Genomic DNA, 4,832 nt, shown 5'->3' with positions numbered 1-4,832 from the left:
TTTAATTTTCTAGTATTTTTTATTGAATCCAAATGGGGGGTACTTCCTTATTTACATTGTAAACTTAAAGTAAATGGACATATAAATTAAAGTAAAGACATTTACTTTAATGTTTTCAATGGAAATAAGCTGTGTGCAGATGTCCTGTACAGAAAGTTTTCAATGGAAATAAGCTGTGTGCAGATGTCCTGTACTGAAAGTCCTATGCATAAGCTGTTTATCAAAACACACGTCGACTGGTTTGATACACATGTCGACCAGTATCTAGGCAATGGCAAAAATCCAAGCTGAAACTCACACATGTCAACCGGTTTGACACACATGTCGACCGGTATCTAGGCAGTAACAAATGTCCAAATGGAGCTCAGTAGATGTCGACTGGTTTGCAAGAGATGTCGACTGGTTTGCAAAATACATCAACCAGTTCAAGCCAAGATGTCAACCGGTTTAGCCACCTGTCGACCGGTTTAGTCACTGATCTGCAGATTTCAAACTACAACGGCTATTTTCTTCTCGACCCTCTTGCATTCCACTCCCAACAGCTATATTGAGCTTGGAAACTCTATAAATAGAGTGGGAAATGTCTTAATAACTAAGAGACATCATTTGAAAGACTTCATATTGCATTAAAGAGAGCTTTTGTTCTCAAATCTTCTCTTCATCTCTCTCATTCACTCTTATTCTATCTTGAGAGATTTTAGCAAAGATTAAAAGGGCTTTTGCTCTTGTTTTAATCTTCATAGAGTTTTTGCTCTATTATACACTTGAGAGATTATAAGAGCTTACATTCTTCACTTATATCATCTCCTCTCATTCATTTCATTCATAGAGTTTGAGCTTCATTTATATTCATCAATACTCTAGTTGTGAGCTAAAAATTGTACAACTATCTATTGTACTTCATTGTTCTTGTTACTATCTATTGTAAGGGTTGGTTTAACCCACCGGGTTAGTGTGATCTAAAGGAAGACTAAGGGAAGGTTGTTCTCTTAGCAAGGAGTTGCTTCATGTAAAGGTTTGCTCTCCACCCATAAGGAGAAGCTATATTGGATTGGGAAGTCTCAAGAGGGATCTTGAGCCGAGGAGTAGGAGTTTCCGAACCTCACAAAAATCGCCGTGTTATAGTTTGCAATTTCTCTTCCCTTATCTCTTTTATAATTGTGCTATAAATTATTTACTTTCATATCTTGATTTCATATGTTGAATATTACACAATAGGTTATATTATTGATTAGAAATTAGATTTCTATAATTTGCGAAAATTGACCATTGACTCTATTCACCCTCTCTCTAGAGTCAATACTTGGGCAACAATAGTTTTAGAAATTTATTTTAGATGTTCTCTCTCCTTACATTCAAATTCAAATTTCATGAAACATTTAATAGGGACATAAATGAAGTTTGGAAGGAAGGGAAAAGTAGTGCAGCGAGTACCTCGCCAAATTGCATAGTTGACCGAGTAAAAAACTATAATGAGAGTTTTCTAAGTGAAATTGTTTATTTTTCATGCCTATCTAAATGAGTAAAAAAGACAATAATGAGGGTAAATAGGGAGGAGCCAGAAATTTGGCTTAGTGGGCATACTAAACTTTATAAATAATAATAATAATTCGACTAACATTGTAATAAGACAATTGAAGGGGAAAATTTAGGATTTGATTGAATAAAGGGAATACAAATTTATTTGAAGAGAATTAAAAAGAAAATTCAAGAAAAAGAAGAGGAATACAAAGAAAAGAAAGAAAAAATTAAAAAGATTTCTTTTGAAAAAATAATTTTAGCGGCATTAAGCAAATTTAATTTAATGGCCAACATGAGGCCAAGGGGGCACCCGCCCATGCCTATGCTAACTCCGCCCCTAAGGGTAAGTTAGTTGGTTTTTTTTTTTTTTTTTTTTTACCAAAGTAACTAACACACTTTTTCAACTGTTACAGCGTCGCTTTCTCTAGATAAATTACACATGCATCAACTTGGGTTTAAATTCTTGACCTTTGTTTTTCAAATTGAGAAATAATAATAATAATAATAAATAAAAACACTATGCTACGCAAATGACTGAAAAGGACTCCGGTTGGCATGCCGTACGAGGATCCAGGCTCAAAATAAGGTATTGAGTAATAACTTTCATTAATTGCACAATGGCCCCTCCAAAAAGTGAAAACTGCGAAACTACCCCAGAATGAAAATATCTTCTAAAAGATATTTTCTTAGATACCCCTGAACTAAAATACGTTCAAAAGATATTTACAAAAAACACCCCAAGAAAAGGAAATGTTTCCAAAGAACAATGCATCCATGCCCCTATGGACACCGGGAGCAACTAGAGTACTTTCTTACGAAAGTAAAGATACGTATCTCATAGAAATCATTGAGAATGAAGATACGTGAAGTCAGAAACCAACTCAGAACACAAGAAGTGTGGTTACACAAACAAAGTGCCAAACGGGAAAAGACAAAATAGGGAAAAGGTCGAAAAGTGAATAGTGTCGAAAAACGAAAAATGTGAAAATGACTCGGTCCTCAAAGGAAGTTGCAATCCATATAAAAGAGTCTCGGAAATCACTCTAGAGCACTCAAGATGACACTAAGCGACATGAAACTAAACTCAGAAAGGAAAAAGATCAACGGAAAAAAAATATTCGTGAAAATCTGAGGAAAGGGAAAGGAATGAAAATAACCAGGTCATTACAACCTTCCCACCTTAAAGGGATTTCGTCCCCGAAATCCAGCCCAACGAAATAGAAAGCGAAATCAGGATAACTACAGAGTATATCTCCAAGTATCCCTCATAACGCACTACACCATCAACCTCAAAGCTGAAAGGAACACACAAACCAGTGTCAATTGCACCCGCGTGCTCATGACAAGACAACCCCTCAAGGGAAAAGTGACCACATGGCCATACAATAAGTCAGAACTCACATACTGAACCCAAGGTCAGACAAGGGAATGGAAGACAACAACCGAAAGTATCCCTCCTAATGAACCACCATACGAGTTCGAAAATAACTAACAAAAGAACTCCAAAATAACAACGTATCAAATCAAAGTACTGAACAGAGATGACATGGCAGTACAAATAGCGACCAAAACCCGCCCACGACGTACTCAAATGTGTGGTAGCAATAACAGTGCCTAGTGCCCGCCCACACTTACTCGTCAGTAAGATAGCATCGATGGCAACTAGTACTCACCCACAACACACAACTTTGTATGGTAGCATGATAGTATAAGGCACTAATTCCTAACCTGCCCCCCACTAGGTCTACCCAAGAAACCTCTCGATACAAATGACATCAATGTAAAAAATGATCATTGTCAAAAGCACTATGGAGACCAACATTTTGTGAGAGTTGAGATATGGTCCAAAGATGTCTAACCAGACCATCCTGGCCAATCCCAAAACTCTGACAACAATGCCATAGGTACCGCTACGCTTAAGGCCTCAAATACTCAACACAACAAAATCAAGAACTCCAATGTCTCAAGATACTCCTATCAACGACATCAATCAAGAATCCAAAGCATGACAAACAATCAAAACCTCCCGAAAATAAAATGAACCCCACCACAAGACATTTCATCGAAAGTCCTTCATATCTCCCTGAAATAGATCAACTACAAGACTACACCGTAATCAAACATTAGATCCGCATCCCTATCATGGATGAATAAATCCTCAAAACACAAGTCCACCAAGTGGTACACACATCAAAATGCCAACAACTAAGGTCACAAGATGAATCTCTCAAAACCATGCTTGGCAACACCAAGCTAAATCAAAATTCCTCAATTTCTATTGATCTATAAACAACCACTGGAACTATGATTCCTTAAGACCATGCCTAGTTATAACTAGGATGAGAAGACTCCACAAACAAGCCATATCTAACAGTGATCCTCCAAAACTCTTCCTAAGAGTTAACCACATCAAGGTCTTCAAAACGGAAACAAGTCTCCAAAAGACATTCTTAAAAGAACATCGAGCTCACCTCACGAATCAAACAATTCTTAAATGATATGGACACAAGTCCTCAAAAAATGATCTCATATCAATCCACTCACTCTGAGCACCACAGCCGTCAACAACCACGGCAGAAACTCCCCAAGGGAAGACACGAAAGAAAGGGAACCACCAGTCCTAAAAAGGACAACACTACAACTCCATCTCTGTAACGAAAGACAACAAGGCCAAAGACTTCACCCCCTACATGGAAGTAAGTCAACCAAAATCCAAAAAATCCTCACCAAGGACTCAAAACAACAACGGTGATCTTTATAGACCAGCCAACCCCAAAGTTGTGCACAACGCAACGAAGAGAAGAGACTCACTCCTTATGAAGTCCCTTACTCGAGCCAAGAAAAGAGAAAAAACCCTATCCTCCCACCAGTGTCGATATGACAACCAAGAAAATGGCGCATCCTTCCCACCTTAAAACAAAAGTGACAACTGCTTTACAAGGAATTTCACAACGAACCCTTACAGAAACCCACATACACACTACGTGCAACCGAGGAAAACGAATGGGAAAACCAAACTTGGAAGTCATGCATATGACAAGGAATGTAACTACCAGAAAGAAAACCTACTCGCATAGATAAAAACCAAAGGTACATGCAGCACATCTCCAGGTAAGCACAAAAATCATGTCAGTAAAATACAGTAACAACATGGCATCTCTAAGCATATAAAGAAGGCATGCTAATGCCACACAACAAGAAGGCAATTGTGGATAGACCTCCACCTACTCGTGGATCACAATATCATAAATAATACTACTAACATAGTAGTAAACGAAACTGCATAAGATAACATGATGCAACAATGAACC

Source organism: Cornus florida, unplaced genomic scaffold (genome assembly GCF_030987335.1).
Source record: "Cornus florida cultivar Cherokee Brave unplaced genomic scaffold, ASM3098733v1 CherokeeBrave_3.0.0_Hap2_Chr01, whole genome shotgun sequence".
Lineage (NCBI taxonomy): Eukaryota > Viridiplantae > Streptophyta > Magnoliopsida > Cornales > Cornaceae > Cornus > Cornus florida.
This window is presented reverse-complemented; position numbering follows the sequence as displayed.